The following is a 24670-nucleotide window of genomic DNA, read 5'->3' as shown; positions in this document are numbered from 1 at the left end:
GTTGAGTCTATAAATAGAAAAAGCAAAATAAGTCCCTGTTAAGAAGGACCTCACTTGGGGAAGATAACACTTAAAATAAATTTCAGTGATGGAATGGATACAAAGATTCAAAAGTCCTAAGGACACTCCAGTGTGCAGGTTAGCAAGGACTAGGGTTCCTTTAATTATGTTAAAGTACATTAGTATATTTCAGTATTGATTGCATTAGTATGCTTAGGCTATGTAGGGTGGGAGAAGCTTTACAGGGTTAATCTCTGGAGGAACTTTAGAGGCAGTTGCAGGAAAGACCATGAAGCTTGTTGGTCCTCCATCTCACAGGAAAAATAAGGTTAGTCATATCCATTTCATTCATCTAAGCCATATGAGGAATCCAGCAACCCAATTATGTTCTGGATTTCAAGACAATTCCTGGGGAGAAGACAAAGAAGACGAGGCAAGGAAACATGTAATAAATAAAACATGACTAACTAAGCACTTATATCAAATGCTACCACATGGATTTATGGTTTGGAGGAAGTTTTGTGGCTTGTGAGAGTGGGATCAGGGAAAGATTTATAGGGGAGGTAGACATTGATCTATACTTACTTTGATATCTCAATGGATCCATGGTCTCATTCATATAGGTACCATTTCTACTAATGCTGATTATAAACCATCTATATCTTTTAATTGAATGGGATTCTTGCCAACTCCTTCCATAAATTTTCGATAGACAAGTTATCCAATAAACTACTAGCCTTCATATATGTACCCTCTTGGTTACTGTCTGTCATTGTCTCTGTCTAAAGACACAAAGACACATAAGAATGCATAAAAGTATGGCAGCATATATTTTGCTCCTGAAGGAGATGGGTGCTGAGGGATGAGGGATAACAGGTAGACAATACAGGTATTGTATTGGTATTAGAAATACACATGTTTAAACACATATGTATTTATGTATACACACATGGCAAGAGAGTTATTACATATATTAAATATAGATATTTCTCATGCCTATGCAATGCCTCAACTGCCCAACTGTTATCTCTCATTCCTTGATATTCATTTCCTTTAGCAGCTACATGCATGATACTTTTATGTATTATCTTTGCTCTTGCTAAAAGAATTAAGCCTATATAAAACTACCTGGACTCTCTGTCTTATTCTTTTTATGACCTACAGTTTTAATTCCTCAGGGATCATAGAGTTTTATGTTTGTTAATCATATAATATCACCTGAAGAAGTTTTATGAAAACATGGAATTTTAAATTAGAGTGCATTTGTGATCATTGAAAGTCATGGAGAGGGGCAGCTAGGTGGCGCAGTGGCCCTGGAGTCAGGAGTACCAGAATTCAAATCTGGCCTCAGACACTTGACACTTGCTGGCTGTGTGACCCTGGGCAAGTCACTTAACCCCAATTGCCTCACTAAAAAAAAAATAGCTAAAAAAAAGAAAAGAAAGAAAGTCATGGAGAGACTCCCAAATATTTGAAAATTATTTTTAAAAATATTATTGGGAGGGGGCAGCTAGGTGATGCTGTGGATAAAGCACCCACCCTGGATTCAGGAGGACCTGAGTTTAAAGCCGGCCTCAGACACATGACACTAGCTGTGTGACCATGGGCAAGTCAATTAAGCCTCACAGCCCTGCAAAAAAAAAAAAATATTGGGAGAATAATTTTTTTTTCAAGTGGATTATATAGTTCACTTTCATCTTAAACACAGACTACTGTTTTAAATTAATGTCACATACACTTGTTAACCTCCAACTAATGTATTTTTGATGATTCAGTATGATCATTATGAACCCCAATTAGTTTGACCCAACAATAAACATTCCAATATGGTGCTATTTTTTTTTTGAGTCCTGCTTTCATTTTTTCACTCTTCTCTATTCCCTTGCATCCATTTAGTCAACCATCACTTCTTGTTGCTTTAAGTAAACTCTCTTTAGAAAACAAAGATATCCCCTTTTGCATTCTACTGTAAGTGTGGAATCCAGATTTGTGTAAGATGTGTATAAGAATAAATGGAATCTGAATAAGGGTCTGAGGACTCCTGCTTTACTTATTGAATTTTATGACCACTTATTGCCAGACTTAATGATTTTATTCACCTCAATGAATTTAAGAATCATCCCTAAGCATATAACTCCCAAATCTTGTCATTATGTGTCTTCAACATTATCTAACACTACCTGTCTACTTGGTATCTCCACCTCACTATTCTATAAACATTTCAAAGCTAATATGTTCAAAACAAAACTCATAAAAATTTCATTCTCTTTATTTACACATTTAGCCTTTCTCCAATCTTTGCTATTTCTGTTGCGGTTGTCATTGTCTTCCTAGTTACCAGGTGCACAGACTCATATTCATCATGGACCCTTCCCTTTTATTCTGTACCCAAGCACACTTAGTTTTCAAGTTTTATCTATTCCACCATTATATTCTCTCATCTAATCAAAAAATCACTACCATAATTCAGGCCTTCATAACGTCTTAGATTATATGTAACAACCTTCATACTCCCTCCTAACTCCTCTCTCCTAGCTTACTGCAACAGATATCTTTTACTTAAGTCTCTTTCCACTAGAGCCCATCTAACACACAGCTGCCAAAGTATTTTCCTTAAAAAGCCTATCTGGTCATGTGACTCCCTTACTCAATCAAATCCAATAGCTCCCTCTTTGATTTAAAATAAAATGAAAACTCTACTTTTTAGCTTTTAAGCCTTGCACAATCTAGCTCCAAACTATGTTTCTAGTCTCACTGTATATTATTTACTTTCCCATACTCCATGACCCAACAAAATTGGCCTCCTCTCTATTTCTGACATCCCCTCTTTTATTTTTTACTTTATATGGGATCTCACATGCCTGGAATGCATTTGCATTGTATATCCACCTCATAGGGTCTCCATCTTCCTGAGAATATCACTCTTTAAGAAGTATCTCAAGCATCCTGTACATGAGGATTTTACTAATTCCCCCAAATGCTAGTGTTTTCCCCCAAAACTACCTTTATGTAATGACTTTGTTTACGTTTATTAACTTTGAATATATGCTGCATATATATTTACATGTACTTTATTATCCTTCCAATTAGAACATAAAATCTTTGCATTTGAGGTTGTTTCATTATTCATGTGTAGCCCCAGTTCCTAGCACAGATCCTGACAGATAAGAGTTAATTAGTAAAATGTTAGTCATCTACATAGTATAATATGCTAATAAAACTATAATACCTTCTTTTCCCATAATAATCACCCATGACCCCCAGACCACTCTGCCTCTATTACTTTACATATCACGATAAAGTAACTTGAAACATATTTAAATCCTCATTTTGAAAATGTATAAGTGGAGGCATTCAAGATCATTCAGTGAGTGAAGGGTAAAAGCAGAGCTTGAGTTTGCCATCATTATCTGACTCCTAAAGGATGGATCCCCCGGGTTGCCAAGCAATCTTCCCTGTAAAACACAGCAATCTGGTACTGGCTCTGAAGTATCAGCCTTTTTAAGTCAGTCAGTAATACATAGGCTGTCCTTAGAAGAAGATTAGTGCCTTATTTATTTATTTTATTTTAAAAATATGTTCAATGGGATGGCTTCATAAATACACATCACCACATCTCATTTTCATGACGTTCCCATGGGTATAGCAGTCATCCCACATTAGTGAAACACTTTGGTGCCAGAAAAACAATATAAGTCAGGAAACTCAATATAAAATTATTATTATTTTAAGTGTTATTACTTTTATAGCTACATGAATGCATGCAGTGCTTTGCAGTGAATAAAGCACAAGACAGTAAATAAGTATACATAAAATATCTGAACTAAAGAGCTTACATTTTAAAGACTCCAATAGCCTTGGAAAGCTGTCGTTTTAAAGTGAGAATGATATGGGTATTTCTAAGGTGCCAAGGAAAGGGAATCATGACAGAATTCTGGCTGAGTATATGTGAGGCTAAAACCTATGGAATGGGCCAATTCAGTTTCAATTCAATGCAAAGAAGTAACCAGATTGTTTTAAAATTTCAAACAGTGGTGAAAATACTAAGCTATCAAATTTAAACATCATATTTACCTTCAAAGTTGCTGATTCAGGTGTATCTCCAGAAGAGTTGTGAAGCTGATGATTTGCTTAATTTTTAGGAAAGAAAAAAAACACTGATAAATTAACAAACATCTAGAAGAGGAGGATGAGTTTTAAGGACACTGACATTATGGCATACAAAAATCACCTGATAATATATTTAAATAAGCAAGGTACCTCAGAAGCAATGTGTTCTAATACCCTCATTGTGTAGATGAGGAAAGTAAGGTTCATTAATATAGGGTAAAGTACTTTTTTTCATGGTCAAACAAGAAGTAACATAGATGGGATTTGAATTCAGGTCCTGTCTCCAAGTTTATCACACTTTTTACTGAACCATGAGATATTTTTAGCTAGGACGAGAGGAAATATGAAGATCGGAGTGAAAGATAATACTATTCTTAACATGCTCCATGTTCTAGCTAAAGAGTTCAACTTTTTTTTAAACTGGATATTTCATCTCCTGTTTCCATTATTTTTTTCTTGTTTATACCTCTTTGAATTATAATTTTCCTCTGAGGCACAGTTTGGATTACTCCATTTCCAAAGAGACTTCCATGGGTCTCCAGTTTGTTAGTATTCTCTCTGCTTCCTTTCATGTTATATGCCCTTGTTTGGAGTCCTGTTTTATTCTCTAGGTATGCTATAAAGTCCTTAAAGACAAGATGTGTGTGTGTGTGTGTTTCTGTTTGTTTTGTTTTGTTTTTAAATTTCCACTTCTCCATTAAGCACAATGTCTTAAACATACAGGCCCTTAATGAGCATTTTTTTGAAAAAAGTGAGGTGAAGACAAAGGCCCAATGGTGACTTGTTGGAGATGTCATATAGTAGATGTCCATTTATGTGCATGTTGGACTAAATGTCATTTCTGGGTCTCAGTTTCCTCATATGTAAAATTAGAGGACTAAAGTAAAGGATCTCTAGGCTCCATTCTAAAGGTAAGCTCCTGTGGACCTATAAAGGTATTACAAACTGATTCATACGTTTTGCCAATGGAGGGATTAAGCCTGATGAAAACCAGGTGGAAACTTTTCTATATTATTCCCTTAGAGATTGTACTATGAATAGTAGTGGCCATTCTCTATTCCTAAGGAGGGCCAAAGGAAGTGGCTTCATGGATGAAGCAGGTAAAATCTAAAGATTTGAACCTAAAAATTGACAGTTATGAAACAACTACTATGTATGAGGAAATCTACCATGTGCTGACTCTCCAAGTGAAAAGAATGAAAAAATCCCCCCTCTCACAAAGCTTATATACTATCTGAAGAGAAAATTTGAATTTACATGTGTGTATATATCATATTGGTTCCAAAGGTTTGTCATGCCGGGGTGGGAATGGGGATAAGCTCCCACTCTCTATAAAATGCTCCAATAACATACGTCTAAAATAGACTCTGACAACTGAAGCCCACCTCCTGGTCTTCTCATGGTGGAACTGTTTTCACTAACAGGAGAAGGGGTAAAAGCGAGTCATTGACGCCTTAAAACCAGTAGACATTAGGCATTAGTGTGCTCCATGCAATGATCGTGAACAATGCAAAGCCACAGAGATTGGAGACAGAATAATTGAAGATAATCATGAGCAGAGAGATTATTTTATCTGCACCTTATTGAATGAGAAAGATGATATATTTTGAAGATAAAGTGGCTGACTAGGGTGAGATTTTGAGATGATTTATTATGTCAAAGGAATTTTATCCTAGAGGCATTATAAAACCCTTGGAGTTTGAGTAGAGAAAGTGATAAGGACAGATTTAAGTTAAAGAAAACCACTTTGTAGACTGTATGAAGGGTCTTTTAGAGTGGGGATGACTAGTGAAAGAAAGACCAATTAGGAGGCCATTGTACTTGTAATAGTTTAAACATAATTGTGATGAAGGCCTAAGCCAAGGTGTAGCTATATGAATAAAGAGAAGAGTCACATGCAAAATATGTTGTAGAGGCAGAAAAAGGGAGATTTGCCAAATGATTGTATAGATGGGGTGAAAAAGAAAGAAGAGGTAAGGACAACTCAAGCTATGAATGTGTAAGATGGGAAGATTTTGTGCCTTTAACAGAAATAGACATGTTTGGAAAAGGGGGACATTTTAGACAAAAAATGAGTTTGGGTTTGGACAAGATGAGTTTGAGCTGTCTCTAGAAATTTACTTTGAAATTTTCTTATAAGAAATTAGTGTAGTGGAATTGAAGCTCTTGAGAGAAATTAGAATTCAACATATATATCTGGGAATCATTGGCGCATATATATATATATATATATATATATATATATATATACAAACCTTAGGGCTTTAATCAAGACATTAAATCTAGATAGAGACCAGTGTCTGAGACAAAGGTTGGAGAAAATCCCTTGTTAAATGATATGATATGCATGATAAGTAAGCAAAAAGACTGAGAAAGACCAATGAGATAGGTAGGAAGAGAACAAAGAATGAGAAGTATCAAATGCAAAAGAGAATTATAAAATGAGGACTGAAAATATGCAATTTTGTAATTAGGACAGCATTGCTAAATTTGAAAAAAATAGTGATTTTAGTTGAGGGATGAGGTCAAAAGGCAGATTGTAAAAACTAAAGAAAAAATGAGGGGATAAGTGAAAAGGAGTGTTGTCAGCTTTTCAAGGAATTTGGCTGGGACAGGGAGGCTAGGATGAGGCCAGAATCTTACAGGACTGGTAGTATTAAATTATCAAAGAAATTTAGGATACTAAAAGGAAAAGGTAGAGAGTGAGTACAGTCCAAGCCTGGGCAAAGCTTTGGAACAGAAGATGGAAAGTTGTATATGAAAAACCCTAAGAAAATTAATAACTAAAGGTGAGTAAATGGGCAATAATCTTGGAATGGTGTTCTGGATGAAGGTGTGGATGGGTTTTAAAAGCCAAACACAGGAGTATCTATTTGTAACAGGCAGATACTAAAATTTACAGAGAGGGGAGTGACAGGAACAGATTAGATCTTTAAGAGGACCACTTGACTAGTGTGGTAGAGGACAGATTGGAGAGGGAGAGGGTTTCAGGCACAGAAACCTTCTTTGACTCATGGGTCCCATTATTTTCCTTTTTATGCTGGCTAAAGTTTTATAACATACCCAGGGGGTGGGGGGAGCAGAAACAACTGGACAACTCCCTTTGATGAATTAGAAAATAGTAGATTACTTAAACAATTTAATGATTCCACTAAAGCTTATGAGTTAGAATATCATACTACCTGTATTGACTCATTTGCCTATGTTCCCAATTTGTGTTAAGTTGACAGAAGGAATTAATGCCATTTGGGGTCTGGGTTATGTAATGAATAGCATTTAAACTACCCAATTCCTTAATGTCCCTAAACGATGCCCCTTTTCTGTGTGCCACTGCCCCACTGTACAGCACAACCTCCAATAACTAACTATTCAATATTATGTTTGTTCTGACCATCTGATATTCAATGGCACTACAGTTGACAAATTTAAGAATAACCTATTGTCTGCTGGCTATCACCTGGATGAGACCTTTCTGGACTTATCAGGCTACTTAAATTATCTGTAAAATGGCTATTTGTTCCATCGGATTCCCTTGGGGACTCGTGACTTCTGAATAGTTCTTTGTGGTGATAAGGCTTAATCCTCACTTTCCCAAAATTTGTTTGGGATATGTGGGATCACCCATTTAGACCCACCAGTATCAGGTTTTTTTTAATTATAAAAGTATTTTTATTATTTTCCAGTTACATGTAGAGATAGCTTTCAACATTTGTTTTTATAAGATTTCTAGTTTCTCCCTCCCCAAGACAGCAAGTAATCTGATATGTACAATAACATTAAACATATTTCTACATCAGTCACATTATAAGAGAAGAACCAGAGCAAAAAGAAAAACATCAAAAAAGAAAAAACAACAGCACCAAAAAACAAAAGAAATAATATTGTTCAGTCTATATCCGTATTCCACAGTTATTTTTTTTTCTGCATTTGGAGAGCCTTTTCCATCTTGAGTTCTTTGGAAATACCTTGTACTGTTATATTGCTGAAAAGAATCAAGTCTATCACAGTTGATCAACACATAATGTTGATGATACTGTGTACACTGTTCTCCTGCTTCTGCCCATCTCACTCATCATCAGTTCATGTAAGTCCTTCGAGGTTTCTCTGAAATCCGCCTCCTCATCATTTCTTACAACACAATAGAATTCCATTACATTCATATACCACAACTTGTTCAGCCATTCCCCAACTGATGGGCAACCCCTCAATTTCTAATTCCTTGCCACCACAAAAAGAGCAGTCATAAATATTCTTGTACATGTAGGTCCTTCCCCCTTTTTTATGATTTCTTTGTGAAAAAGAACCAATAGTGGTATTGCTGGGTCAAAGGATATGCACAGCTTTATAGCCATTGGGCAGAATTTCAAATTGCTCTTCAGAATGGTTGGATCAGTTCACAGCTCCACCAACAATGCGTTAGTGTACCAATTTTTCCACAGCTTCTCCAACATTTATTATTTTCCTTTTTCGTCATATTAGCCAATCTGATAAGTGTCAGGTGGTACCTCAGAGTTGTTTTAATTTGTATTTCTCTAATCAATAGTGATTTAGAGCATTTTTTCATATGGCAATACATACCTTTGATTTCTTCATCAGAAAACTGCCTGTTCTTATCCTTTTACCATTTTTCAATTTGGGAATGACTTGGATTCTTATAAATTTGATTTAGTTCACAATATATTTTAGAAATGAGGCCTTTATCAGAAATGCTGGCTATAAAAATTCTTTCCCAGGTTTCTGCCTCCCTTCTAATTTTGGATGCATTGCTTCTTGTTTGTACAAAAACTTTTTTAATTTAATGTAATCAAAATCATGCATTTTGCATTTCACAATATTATCTATCTCTTGTTTGGTCATAAACTGTTCTCCTTTCCAAATATCTGAGAGATAAACTATTTCTTCCTCTACTAATTTACCTATGGTATCACCTTTTATGTATAAATCATGTACCCATTTTGAGCTTATTTTAGTATAAGGTGTAAGATGTTGGTCATGCCTAATTTCTGCCATACTAGCTTCCAGTTTTCCCAGCAGTTTTTGTCAAATACTGAGTACCTATCCCAGAAGCTGGAGTCTTTTTTTTTTCTTCTTTGTTTTTTTTAAATCAAATTAACCAACGCATTAGCTCTTTTATTTTTTTTCATAAAACCAGCTCTTAGTTTTATTGATTTATTCTATAGTTTTCTTCCTTTCAATTTTATTAATTTCTCATTTAATTTTCTTGATTTCTAATTTAGTATTTATTTGGGGATTTTTAATTGGTCCTTTATCTAGCTTTTTAAGTTGCATGCCCAATTATTCTCCTCTTCCTCTTTGTTATTGCTATAAGCATTTAGAGATATAAAATTTCCCCTAAGCACTGCCTTGCCTACATCCCATAGGTTTTGGCATGTTATCTCATTATTGTCATTCTCTTGGAGGAAGTTATTGATTGTTTCTATGATTTGTTGTTTGACCCACTCATTCTTTAGAATGAAATTATTTAGTTTCCAATTTTCAATCTAGCTTTCCATGGCTCTTTATTAAATGTAATTTTTATTGCAAGTTGGAAGTTCTTCCTAAGGAGATTTCAGTGATGTCTAAACTGGGCTATATGAGTCTCTGAGATCTCCAACTGTGTTTGTCCCATTGTGAGGAATTTTTTTTAGACATTTTAGGTTATGTCTCTATATTTGCTAGAAGTTCTAGTTGTTTCTTTTTGTTCCTCAAGTATGGAATACTCTCTCCACCCCCACTTCATAGATTTCCTCACATTTTTCAAAAGTGAAATCAAACACCACTTTCTGTGGCAGACCTTTTCTGATTCACTCAATTACCAAACTTTTCTACTCTACATTAAATTCATTTTGCATGTCTTTTTTATGGCGGTAGGTAAACTGATAAATATTAAATGTACTAAGAGAATAACCCAATCAATTTTTAAAGAATATATTTATATTTTCCTTTTTTCATAAAGCAACATCACTGGGTACTTATTTAGTTCAAAACATGACATAATTCTGTAGCAGTCTTGGAAGTATCTCTATGTCCCTTCTCCCTCATGGCTAATTGATTCTCTCACCAGTTGTTTTAGTCATTTCATTTGGCCTCCTCATTTTATTCCACTTCACCATGTGATTCTGGAAAGTGTGATGGCAAAGTCTAAAACTGGAATGATAGTAGAGCTAATGAAAAAATATTTCCTTTTCTTGCTTTGAAGTGCCACATTGGAGACCATCTAAAATAACCATACAAATTTAAAAAAAAATTTTTTTGCTTTAACATTTCAAATTTCCATTGGGTTAGCATAATGTGAAAAAATGAGAAAAATTAATTTATTTGTTTTGCAATTATTTATATTTTCAGTTCTGGATTTTTTATTTATTCATTATTGCTGATTTGTGGATTTACTTTTCATGATTTTGAAAAATTATTACTGTTTTTCTGCCCTATAGATTTAAAATTCTGATATTGATCTAGAGAATAATAATAGTAATGATGATTATTATTATGATAAATACAAGTATATAGCAATTTATAGCTTTTAGCAATACTCCTTTTAATAATTAAATGAAGGACTTAGTACAAGTATAATTATTCCCCACTTTAAATATCTGGAAACTGAGACAGCCTTTAAGTTTTTAAGCCAGGACTCATATTGACAATCTCAAATTAATATACCAGTTTAAGATTTATGATGGGGGGGAGGGTAGAGCCAAAATGTCAGAATAAAGGCAGCAATTCAGCTGAACTCTCCCCAAAAAACCTTTTAAATACCTTTAAATAATGTCATAAGACATTCCCTTGAGCAGCAGAACACACAAAAGAAAATGGTGAAATAATATTCCAGCAAAAGACAGCTTAGAAGGTCAGAAGGAAGGGTCTGTTTTACTGGGATGAGAGTGGAACACAGTCCAGAACAGGGCACATCAGGATTGAACCAGGCTCAAGCAAGCCAAGAGTAGGTCCTGGAAGCAGCTGTATCATCAATGGCAGCAGCAGCAACAGCAATGGTAGCAGCTATTTCTGGAATTTTCAACCCACAGACAGAAAGGGGGTCAAATAACTGTTCAGAAGCAGAATATAGGGGTTTCTTTGCTGATGCTAGGGGTAGGGCTCCATTGCTTTGCCAATACCTGAATCTGGGTTGCAGCCCTGGGTGTCAGTCCCAGGGGGAGTAGAAGCACTAGCACACCAGAGCTTGTGGCCACAATGGAATAGGAGCCTCCTTACAGCTTCAAGGCAGAAAAGAGTACTTGTGGTCCCTCAAAGACCAGAGGACAGGCCAGAGAGTAATAAATAGACCTGTTCTTAGATCATATCACCTTTGAAGAACTGAAAACTTACAGATCCCAAGAAGTACTTCTGAAAACAGCTGCACCAAGCCCCCAAAGTGTGGTACAATTTTCCCTCCACCCTGGAAGCATAGTCCTACTTTAACAAAGAGTTAAAAGACAAGAAATAGGCTTGAAAATGAAGAAATAACAACAACAAAAAACTCTGACCATAGAAAGTTACTATTGTGACAAGGAAAATCAAAACATATCCTTTGAAAAAGATAAGAAAGTCAAAGCTCCTACATCCAAAGCCTCTAAGAAAAATATAAATTATTCTCAGGCCATGGAAGGCCTCAAAAAGGACTTCGAAAATTAAGTAATAGAGGTAAAAATAAAAGTGGGAAGAGAAATAAGTGCTGCAAGAAAATCATGAAAAAATGAGTTCACCACTTGGAAAAAGAGACTCAAAATTACTAAGGAAAATAATTCCTTAAAAAACAACTAGTCCAAATGGTAAAAGAGGTACAAAAAGCCAATGAGGAAAAGAATGCCTTGAAAAGCAAGAATGGCGAAATGGAAGAAAACATTAAAAAAACTCATTGAAGAAAATAATTCCTTAAACAGTAGAATTGAGCAAATGTAACCTAATCACTTTATAAGAAATCAAGGAGTAAAGCAAAACCAAACAAATTAAAAAAAAAAATAGAAGACAGTGTGAAAGGTCTCACTGGAAAAAAAAAACTGACTTGGAAAATAGATTCAAGAGAGATAATTTCAAAATTATTAGACTACCCAAAACTCATGATAAAAAAAGAGTGTAGACATCATCTTCCAAGAAATTGTCAGGGAAAACAGCCCTGATATTCTAGAACCAAAGGGTAAAATAGAAGTTGATAGAATCCACCAAACACCTCTTGAAAGAGATACTAAAATGAAAACTCCCAAGAATATTATAGCCAAATTCCAGAGCTCCCAGGTAAAGGAGAAAATAATACAAACAGTCAGAAAGAAACAATTCAAGTAACATGGGGTCACAGTCAGAATAGCAGATGATTTATCAACTTCTATATTAAAGAATCAAGGGCTTGGAATATGATGTACTGGTGGGCAAAGGAACTAGAATTACAACTAAGAATCACCTATCAAGCAAAACTGAGTATAAGAAAAAATGGGAATTCAATGAAAAAGAGAACTTTCTGGTATTATTGATCAAAAGGCCAGAGAGAGAGAGACAGGGAGAGAAAGAGAGACAGAGAGACAGACACAGAGAGATAGAGAGACAGGAAGAGACAGAGAGACAGAGAGATACAGAAAGATACAGAGAAAGAGAGACAGAGACAGGGATATGAAGGGATATCTTTAAAAAATTAAAATTGAAAGGTGAAAGAAAAACACTGGAAAAAATAGAAAGGGGATGTTGAATGCACTAAATTATCTAACAGAAAAGAAGCATGGAAAAGTTTATACAGTGAAGGAGAAGATGTAGCAGGTGAGAAGTGAGCGAACTTTACTCTCATTAGAATTGGCTCAAAAAGGTAATAACATACACAATCAATTGGGTATAGAAATCTATCATACCCTGCAGGAAAGTCGGAAGGTTAGGGATTAAAAGGGCATGGGGTGAGTGATAGAAGGGAAGGCAGATTGGCAGAGAGGGTAGTCAGAAGTAAAACACTTTTGACAAGAGACAGGGTGGAAAGTGAGAGAGATAGAGAGAATAGAATAAACTGGATGATATGGAATAAGATGGAGGGACATACAATTAGTGTGAAAAAAATGAAGCAAGTTTTTGTGATGAAGGCCTCATTTCTCAAAAGTATAGAGAACTGAGTCAAATATATAAAATAAAAACTACTTCCCAATTGACAAATGGTCAAACCATATGAGTTTTCAGATGAAGTAATCAAAGCTATCTATAGCCATATTTTAAAAAATGCTCTCACTCTCTATCAATTGAAGAAATGCAAATCAAAATAATTCTGGGGTACTACTTCATACCTAGTGTAGGGAATGTGGTGGAAAACTAAACATTAATGCACTGGTTGTGCAGTTGAGAACTGATTCAACCATTTAGGAAAATTTGGAACTATGTCCAAAGGGTAATAATGCCTTCCATACTCTTTGACCTAGCAATACTACTACATCTATATCCAAAAAGAGATAAACAAAGAAAAGGACCTATAATTAGAAAAATATTTATAGCAGCTCATTTATGGTGGCAAAGAATTGGAAATTGAGGGGATATCCATCAATTGGAGAATGGCTGAACAAATTGTGGTATGAGATCATGAAGGAATCCTAATGTGCTATAAAAAATGAGGAGCAGGATGCTCTCATGAAAAAAAAAACAGACTTATATGAGCTGATACAAAGTGAAATGTATTGTGTACAAAGTAACAGAATATTGTAAGATGATTTATGAGCTTTGAATGAATGAGCTATTCTGAGCAATACAATGATCCAAAACAACTCTGAATGACTTATGATGAAAAATGTTATCCAATCCCAAAGAAAGAACTGATAGTGTATGAATACAGTGTAAAGCATAATTTTCTTTTACTTTATTTTTGTTTGTTTTTTTATGTTTTCCTTTACAACATGGCTAATATGGAAATGTTTTCCATGACTACATATGTATAACATATATCAAAGTGCTTGACCTCAAAGTGGGGGTTGGGGGAAAGGGAAAGAATTTGGAAAACAAAATCTTTACAATGGATGTTAAAAAATGTTTTTATATATGATTGGGGAAAAATAAAATACTAAACAAAGGGAAAAATGTAAAAGAGAGAGAGAGAGAGAGAGAGAGAGAGAGAGAGAGAGAGAGAGAGAGAGAGATTGATTTATGAAGCACTTTTCCAATACAACAACCCTGTCAGGTAGGTAATATATTATTATTACAATTTTACAGATAGGGAAACTGAGCATAAGAGATTAAGTGATTTAACCATGGTCACAAATTTAGCACCGGGGTCCTGTTCTAACTCAATTCTTCTGATTCCGTATCTGGTACTCTTTCTACTCTTTAATGCTCTCCTTTCTGTGTATTTATTATTTCATGGCATACTATAACTGAATGTACTTAAAATGATAAATGAATTCACTAGCCCTCATTTGGAAAGGGCTAAACTTGTTGAGGCATTCAATGTCTCAATTAGGCATAATTGCACTTCATTTTTGGAGAAGAATGAGGAAAATTACACAGAGAAATGCACACACACACACAGACACATTTTTTTTTCTTTCAAAAAAGAGGATCTTCTGTTATGTTGTAAACTCAACAGCATAAAAAAGAAACATTATTTTCAGGAAGAGTGGTTAGGGCTGAAGGGTCCTTAGATTACATTAGCCTAGTGGATGACAATGTCCACTGTTTTTATGGCTAGAGGCAGTTCAGATTTTAGTCCTGAACCTTAAGAAGCAGATGACAAAGCCTGCTGGGACAGCTGGGGGTGAGAGTGGTGGGAGTTAAAGGCAAGGAGTCAGGAATACCTGAATTCAAATTCAAATTCATATATTTACTAGCTATGTAACCCTGATAAAGTCACTTAAGTCCTGTCTGCTTCAGTTTCCTCAACTGTAAAATGAAGATATTAATAGCACCAGTCTCCCAGAGTTGTTGTGAGACTCAAATGGGTATCAAACACTATACAACGCCAACCACATAATAGAAGCTTCATAATTGATTCTTCCTTTCCCTTCTCCTATGTTCTCTCATCTCTAATGCTTCCTCTTTACTTCTCTAAAGATAATTCACCTCCATAATAATGATTCAAGTGTCCCACATGACATAGTCATATAAAATGCTTTGTACACCTTAAAGTAATAAATAAATGTTTGATATTATTTTTTTACCAAAAACCGATTTCAGTATGTTCATTATGTTCTAAAGTACCAAAAAAAAAAATCACTGAAATACTTTACAAAGACTTTCTAAGAAGAAAATTAAAATGAAAGTATTGTAGCTTATGTGTCACATAGTGATCAAAGTGATTTTCCTAAAGTGCTGGTACCAGTATATAACCCTCCTCCCAACTCAATAAACTCTAATGGCTTCCTATCACCTCCAGGATCAAATACAATAGCTTCTATTTGGCATTCAAATCCCTACATAATATAGCCCCCTCCTACTTTTCTGGTCTTTTTATACCTTCCTACCTACCATATACCTTTTCATACAATGACACTGGTTTCCTTGTAGTTTGACCAACAAGACACTCCATCACTCAGCTCTGGGCATGTTCTTTGGTGGTTCCCCATTCCTGGAGTGTTCTCTATCCTTGTCTCTGCCTACAGGCTTCCTTGGATTCCTTTAAGTCCTTACTAAAATTCAATCTACTACAGGAAGCTTTTCCAAATTCTTGCTAATTCAGCACCTGCCCTCTTTTATTTGTTTCCTATTTATTTATATTGCCTGTTTGTACATATTTGGTTGCCTGTTCTCTCCCCTATTAGTATATAAGTTTCATTAGGATAGGGACTGTTTTATGACTCTTTTTATATCCCCCACACTTAGCATAGCACCTGGCATATAGTAGTTACTTAAATAAATATTTATTGACCAACTAATCAAGAATATTTCATTAGCCAAAATGCAAAATTCCTAAGAATTCTGCTAAAAATGATTTGCTGGAATAGGGTATCATCCAAGTAAGTACCTAGATTAGTTTTTCCCCTTAGGTCAGGGATATTCTGGTAACACTCAGCTCTCCAGGAAAAAAAAAGTACATGAAATATATTGCTAAATTTAATCTACATTACCATTTTCTTCATCACTTTTTTAAGACTAGAAATTCAATAAAGGAATAAACAAAGCCCCAAGTTGTGATATCATTTGCCAGTTTTGAGGTATGAATGATTATAATGAAAATTTAATAATCATCTCTGCTGATTGGCTGTTTGCTGCCCTGGGTCCAGCATATTCTTGATTAGTGTCACATCCATGTCTATTTTTTTTTCTAATAAGATTTTCATGACTGCTGTGAAGAGAGGGAGTGAGCAGGAAATAGAATACTCACTAGTGATATATTATAGCACAATGTTAAATGATAGCTATTGGTACATTCACTGTATCTTCCAGATTACTATCTTTACATAATTCCACTGATTTACTCCACATTTGGAATTTGAATAGATAAGGCACCTCTCTCTGGAACTACTCTCCCAAACTGACTCATGGATTGAGGTCTATAGAGGGCTGGTTGACTATTATTCTCATGGTTTTAGGGAAAAACCTAAAGGAATGAGTTTCTAATACTGTCCATCACCATTTCCTACTGGTGTCTTTCCCATGGACAATAACCCAGACCTACTTAGCTTTTTACCAACTATATTTACTTTATCAGTATAGTAAGAACAGTTGATACAGTCCATTTCCCACAAAATTGGAGCTGCTTTCTTCCCTAGGCATAGTAGGTTCAAGCTTAAAGTACACCAACAATAAGGCATGCATGTAGAGGACATAAGAAGCAAAGGGGTAATTCACAATTTCTGGTCACTGTATATCAGTTGTGTGTGGTAAATAACCAGCTCTCCAAAACACATGGAACGTTTAAGGTTAATGTGAATTATCAACATTTTCTCCATCATTTTCTTATGTCAATACAGTCAACAAAACAATACAAATTTTCATTCCTATTCTTTATGGATTGCCAACGTACAAATGTCCACACTACAAATTTAGCAATCAGCTCTTGAGAGCCAGTATGAGCTGGCTCCAGGACAAGACATCATGTAGATCCTTTTCTACCTTCTTCAAGTCTTTCTAAGTCTCTGCGGGGCTCTGAGATTCAGTACTTCTGTAAAGCCTATTGCTGGAAACTTTTTCCCAGTATAAAGGGTCATACTCCTTGAAATCTCCTTCCAGTGGCTATCTTGCTTTATTTATTTATTTCTTCTTGTATATATGTTTATCCATGTTTCCATGTATGGATTTAGTTGCTTCTAGATGGCTCTCTTGTCTGCTAGTGGTCTAAGATAGGTTAGCTATCTCATTGTACTTTATTCCATAAAACACATAGTGCTATAGAAAAAATATTGGATTTGAAGTTAGAGGACTAGAGTTTGAATCCTGACCTAATCATTACTTTAGAACACTGGATAAGTTTTGTCAACTCTGGGCTTAAGCTTCTTGACTTGAAAATGAGAGTGCAAGACTGTGTGACTTTGGAAGTCCCTTATAACTCTAAATCTTCAGTCCTATTACTTACAGATAAGTTGTCGGTTAGAATTAGAGGAGGAAATTCCCACACAGAGAGTTCCCCATGGCAATAAAATCAGAAGTCCTGAGCAACCACAACCAAAATTTTCTTCCATTAGGAAAGGTGATTATTACAAATTACACCAGTGGAAATGTTACCAGCATTATACCAAGAGCTACCAAGATGCTTTAGTGTGAAAAGTTTTTCCCAAACTGGAGAATTTATCAAATAAAATTAGCCCAATTATTATAGGAATAAGGAGACCTGGGTTCTAGGCTCAGCTCTTATACCTGTGACTTTTGGCTAATCGCTTCACCTTATTTGGTCTGTTTCCTCATTTTAAAATGTGTTATCTACCTTATAGTACTGTTGTGAGTAAAGTACAGTAAAAAAACTTAAGTTATTACATAAATGTGAGCTATTATAGGCAAAGCTCTGTATAAGTGATAGAATTTATGTAACTTAGATATAGCCTACATATAAACTTTCCCTCCTGCTTCTCTATAATCTTTCTGTTCCCACTGACCAGAGAATGAGAGCTGTATATAAACTGTGAAAATGAGTAACCAGAAATTTTTTCAACCCAGCCTATGCTAGTAAAAATGATTCTCTCTCTCTCCCCAACTCATTTTTGTTTATCTGTGCTCAAAATGTTTTATGCAGCAGTGTCTTAACAGACCAAGCATGTTATAGGTACTGACTGTGCTTCTAGTACCAAGAAATAATTTTGAAACTGAGTGGCTTGCTGCAAATGTTGTTAGCATTGTGGATATTTATCTTTGAAGGTTAAGACAGACAATGTTCTTCATGGGGTTTGGAAAATATTTCCAGTTTTCTATATCCTGCATAAAATCTTCACTCCCTAACCCTGTCTATATAGTGCATTTACAATGTTGAGACAGAAGAGGTTACTTTCAAATTGTGTTTCACACAAAATATGCCTATTAAATCAATTCTGTAAAAATAATCACAGCTCCCTCCACATATTCTTGATTAGTTTACATCTGATATGAAGCACTCCAGTAGTGCTGTGGAGGTGGGATAGTTCTTTTCTTTCTTTTTGTTTCTTAAGTAGTTTTGAGTCTCCTTATATAAATGCTTAAATTATTCTTTTTCTTCAGAATTCCAATGAAACATGAGATATGTATGTAAATTCAGCAGGAACCATAATTTGATATGAAATGTATCAATTTCAAGTTCCCTTTGAAATTCTAAATGAGATGTGTCATCAATAGAAAATACCAATGACTAGGAAATGTGTGGAACTCATCAGCTATAAACTACATAGCCATAAAAACCAATGAATTTGCATCCTTTAGAATAACGTGCCCTCCTGTGTTGTAAAGCTACCTATCTTTATTATCTTTAATATCCTGTTCCTGGTGCAATAGAAACCTTTTTATGGAATCGCTCAGCCTCACAGCACTTAATGAAAAATGGAAAATTTACAGCTAATGAAGCCGGATGGCCCATTTTAATTCCAAGCCTAATTTTCCTTGGCTATCCAAAGCAAACACCTCTGTGAAAAATCCGAAATACATCCCTTTGGTATTAAATCATGTTAGAATCACATTTCCCTTGATGGGGCTGCCACATTACACAACTGGCTACAATCAGCCCTTCTCATGGGTGGAGAGAGATACAATCTCCTTCCCATTTCATACTAATCTAACACACATGTCAATCAACATTTGTATGTGGCATTTTTAAAGCTACTTTTGCCCAGTCTCTGGCTGAAAGAGAGGATGTGGATAAGGGATTGCTTTCCAACATAACTTCATTTGAGACAAAATGGCATCAGTAACACTCCATTTATTCTGTATCATGCAATATTCAGTTTCTGCACAGCAAGATGGAAGACTAGGTCCCTAACTGTCTCTCCCAGAATCCATTAATATTAATAGTCTGAATAATAGAGGGGAGGAAAAACAGCTTTGTGTAAAGCATATAACCTACTTTCTGTAGACCCTGGTTTGGTTGATAAACTTCTATACTTTGTCTAATTCCAACACATTTGGTTTTTCTTTCCATCATTTTTTTTCCTACATTAAATTGAAATGGTTCCACAGGGAGTCATTTGATTAATGAGTAATTTCCATTATATACACACACAACTTCAGTCTGCTATTGTAGCAGTGTTTTTAATATAAATGATATTAAAATATTACTAGGTTGGGGAACCAAATTATATCTCGATAAATTTTGTTTCAATAAAAGGATCATCTGAATGAACATGGGGAAGTGAACAAAAGGGATTTTTCTTGAAGATGAAAATAATGTGAATGCCAGGATACGAATTCCTTGAAGGCAAGAACCATGTCTTCCTGTGTTCTGTTTGGCTCTGTAAGCATTCAGCAAGTATTCCTTGATGAGCATGATATGAATTTTCATCTAGTCACAAACAAATCTTTAGAAAAACTTGAGCTGGAAGATATTTTATATCTCTCCTTAACCCTGTTTCCTTTTTGGTATTATTATTCTATCATCTCATTTTATTCTCCTCTAAAAATCAATGGCTTTGTGATATATGGTCTTAAGTCTTTGCATATTATATGTTCACATAAAAGTTATTCTATTTATTTGGGCAATACCAATTATCAATAACATTAATGATTATTCTAGAGTTATATTATTAGATCATTAATGAATCTAAAATAAATACAGTTGTTTCACCCACTATACATGTTCTAACCTAACAATTGCAGCCTGGCACAGACTATCCAACCTATTTGACTTAGAGACTGGTATGGGTTAGCAAAATACTTAAAATGTAATTATGCTCGAACTCCACTAATTTTATCTTTCTGCAAATTCCTATAGAAATTGCTATCTACTGCCTCATCGCCTAGGACTTAACTGTGTCTAATTTTGTTCTATTTTCTAATAGATACGAATTGATTATTCTTGTTTTTCCCTATTTCAGGTCATTGAGAAAAAGGACTTTCTCCTTTATATTTTGTTGTATCTCCACAACATTGAACATAAAAGAAAACACAAAGCAGTCATATTCAGTGAATTCTTATTGAATAATTAATAGAAATAATCAGTGGATTTTTATTAGGTAGGAACTGTGGTTATTGGTATAATGTGATGTTTAAAATCTAAATGTGTGTTCACCTTAAATTAGAAGTTTTAGCACCAGTCTTTGAGCATTAAGCATTTATTAAAGTATACTAAGTATTAGAAAAAAGAGAACACGTGGAGTTCAGAAAGTTAAGAAAAGGCCTTTCTATTCTAGAGTTCTAGCCTAGTCTGGTTCTTCCTCAAGTCCTCCACCACAAGCCTGCTTCAACTTTAGGAGATATGTCAAGTTAAAATGTGACTCCATTTTTGAGGTAGAGGGTGCAGTCAAATCTAAGTTGTAAGAAAAAAAATGATTTTCTGATTGAAATCTATGAAGAAAATATAATAGTTAAAGGAAAAGGGAAGATATCTCCATGCCAAATTGGATTAATTTTATAATAAAGGTATTATAATTTAGTTATTAATGAAAACTTCAGAAAGGCAAATAAAGTGATGGCAAGTATAGCTAACACTGTATAGTTGATCAGAATTCTGTCAAGTGTGTGGTAAAATATGTGACAGAAATTTTATTAACATGAAATAAAATATTTCTTATTTGAAGATTATAATTATATCAACTGCCTATATTTTAAAAGGTGATGTCATGTACAGATCACATGTATTATATATCTAAAGTAGATGGATTCTTGTGGAGTAGATTTCATAAAAATTTTGCTGTCCTAATTATTTAATCAAATGAGATCAAATGATTAAATGAGATAATTGGAAAGGCCTTAGCTTAATGCTTGTCACAGAGCAGGCTGTTCATAAATGCTTATTCTCCTCCCACCCCATTGATAATCCAAAAAATCTTGACTAATGGGAAGGGAAGTAACATTCAAGATTATCCACTCAATTCTCATCCATACCCCCATTTTACAGACGAAAACCTAAAGAATAGAAAGTTGAAGTAACATAATCCTTCTAGTGAGATATACCAGAAGTATATTGTTCACTTTATCACCCTACTCCCCTGCCATCCTTGAAAAAGAGACTTGTTTAAGTAGCTTGATTTTCTCCATGTATCTGCATGTGGCTTTCATTTACTTCCTTATATTAAAAAGTTTACTGGCTATATTTCTAATTTTTCCCCCGAAGTTATTTCTTTCTTTTCCTTTCTTGGTAGTATTTTGTTTTCCAATTACATGCAAAGATTGTTTTCAACATTCATTTTGTAAGGTGTTAAGTTCCAAATTTTTTTTCCCTCCCTTCCTTCCCCTTCCCCAAGATGACAAGCAATTAGATACATGTTATATATGTTATATATATATATACATATATGTGTGTGTGTGTATATACACACATGTATTCTTACATATATATGTATAAATACAATTATGTTATTCACATATCCATATTAGTTATGTTGTAAAAGAAGAATTTAAACAAAAGGGGAAAACCACAAGTAAAAAATATAACAACAACAAATAAAGTGAATATAATATACTTTGATCAGCATTCAGACTTCATAGCTCTTTTTTCTGGATGTGGAGAACATTTTCCATCATAAAATTTTTGAAATTGTCTTGGATCATTGCATTGCTGAGAAAAGCTGATTCTTTCACAGTTGATCATCACACAATGTTTCTATTATTGTATAAGATGTTCTAGCTTTGCTCATTTCACTCAGCCTGATTTCATTAAATCTTTCCAGGTTTTTTTGAAATCTGCCTGCTCATCATCTATTATAGCACAATTCTATTCAATCACTTTCATATACTACAACTTGTTCAGTCATTCCCCAATTGATGGACATCCCCAAAATTTCTAAATCTTTGACTTGAAAAAGGAGTTGCTATAAATATTTTTGTGCATGTGGGTTCTTTTCTCTTTTTTATCATCTCTTTGGGATATAGACCTAGTAGTGGTTTTGCTGGGTCAGAAGGAAGGCATAGTTTTATAGCCCTTTGGGTACAGTTACAAAGTGTTCTTCAGAATGGATGGATCAGTTCATAACTCCACTAACAATGTCTTAGAGTTCCAATTTTCTCATATCTTCTCCAACATTTATCATTTTCCTTTTTTTTTTGGTCATATTAGCCAATCTAATAGGTATAAGGTGGTACCTCAGCATTTTTTATTTGCATTTCTCAAATCAATAGTGATTTAGAGTATTTTTCCATATGTCTATAGTTAGCTTTAATTTCTTCATCTGAACAATGTTTATATCCTTTGACCATTTTTCAATCAAGGAATGACTTATATTCTTACAAATTTGATTCAATTCTCTATATATTTGAGAAATGAGTCCTTTATCAGAAAGACTGACTGTAAAATAGTTTTTTAGCTTTCTGCTTTCCTTCTAATCTTGGTTGCATTGATTTTGCTTGTGCAAAACCTTTTTAATTTAGCATAATCAAATTGATCCATTTTGTATTTCATGATGTTATCTATCACTTGTTTAGTCATAAATTCTTCCCCTCTCCATAGATCTGAAAGATAAATTATTCCTTAATCTACTATTTTGCCTTTATCAACTTTTATGTCTAAATCATATACTGTTTTGACCTTATTTTGGCAAATGGTGTAATGTGTTGGTCTATGTCTACTATGTGCTATAGTCTTTTCCAGTTTTTCAAATAGTGAGTTCCTATCCCAGAATCTTGAGTCTTTGTTTTTATCAAATAGTAGCTTACTACTTAGTTATTTACTACTGTGTCTTTTGTGCATGACCTATTCCACTTTTTGGTAGGTTGATTGGTATGGCACTGAGTAAATCAATTAATTTAGGTAGAATTGTCCTTTTTATTATATTAGCTTGACCTACTTATGAACAACTGATGTTTTCTTCCACTTGTTTAGGCCTGATTTTATTTGTGTGAAAAGTGTTTTGTAGGGGTGGCTAGGTGGCGCAGTGGATAGAGCACCGGCCCTGGAGTCAGGAGTACCTGAGTTCAAATCCGGCCTCAGACACTTAACACTTACTGGCTGTGTGACCCTAGGCAAGTCACTTAACCCCAATTGCCTCACCAAAAAAAAAAAAAGTGTTTTGTAGTTGTATTCATACAGTTTCTGGGTTTGTCTTAGCAAGTAGATACCCCAAATATTTTATACTGTCTACAGTTATTTTAAATGGAATTTCTCTTTCTATCTCTTGCTGCTGGGTTTTGTTGGCCATCCCAGAGCTATTTCAAATCTCAAAGTTTTCTAAGCAAAGAGGTTATTGAAGGATTATCCAATATAAATTTAACTATTCTGTGAAATTAACGGAAATGGTCATCACTTTTTTATTTGCTTCCCCTATAAAAGTAAGGATGGATAAATAATTGAAGATTTAGTTTCAATCCATGGCTCTGATCCTTACAACTAACTGCCTGATCTTGGGCAAGTTATTTAGCTTGTTTTGAGCCATGATTTTCACATTTTTAAATTGGGTATGATTATTACACTCCCTACTTCCCAGTGATGTTGGTAAGAAAGTTTTTTGAAAATTTTAAGATATGCTATAAACTCAAAAATTTATTATCATTATAATAAAATACCTAAACAGATTAATTAATATTCATCAAATAATTGCTATATTCCCTGTATTAAGGCATTGTTGGGGGGTAAAAATGAAATGTATGACAGAGTTTCCATTTTTGAGGAGTAGAGTCTCTAGTACGAATGTCAGAATACTCATGCAAAAGGACAACCTTATAAATATCAAAATACAATATGCAAAAAATGTGAGTAATTGAATGCTATAGTGAATGCCAATTAAGAAGTGATTAGAGCCCAATTAAGTTTAATTTTAAAAATCCCATTAATTACCACTTACTGAGTTAAACAAAATGTTAGATACAGAAGAAGATACATGGATGAATAAGACACATAGTTCCTACATTCAAGGAGATTGAAATCAAATAAGGAGAAAATGCAAAGGTACAAGGGACAATATGAATATGAATAGTACTACAGCATAACAAAATACTGTCTTTGCAGGCAGATATGGATTCATTTTTGTATCCTTGGCCTTGCATAAATATCATAGTAGCTTTTGATGGAAAGCCTTGAAGGAAGCCTAAGATCTCTTTATTTGATCAAAATATTAACAACAAC

Source organism: Dromiciops gliroides, chromosome 3, assembly GCF_019393635.1.
Source record: "Dromiciops gliroides isolate mDroGli1 chromosome 3, mDroGli1.pri, whole genome shotgun sequence".
NCBI classification, from domain to species: Eukaryota; Metazoa; Chordata; class Mammalia; order Microbiotheria; family Microbiotheriidae; genus Dromiciops; species Dromiciops gliroides.
This window is presented reverse-complemented; position numbering follows the sequence as displayed.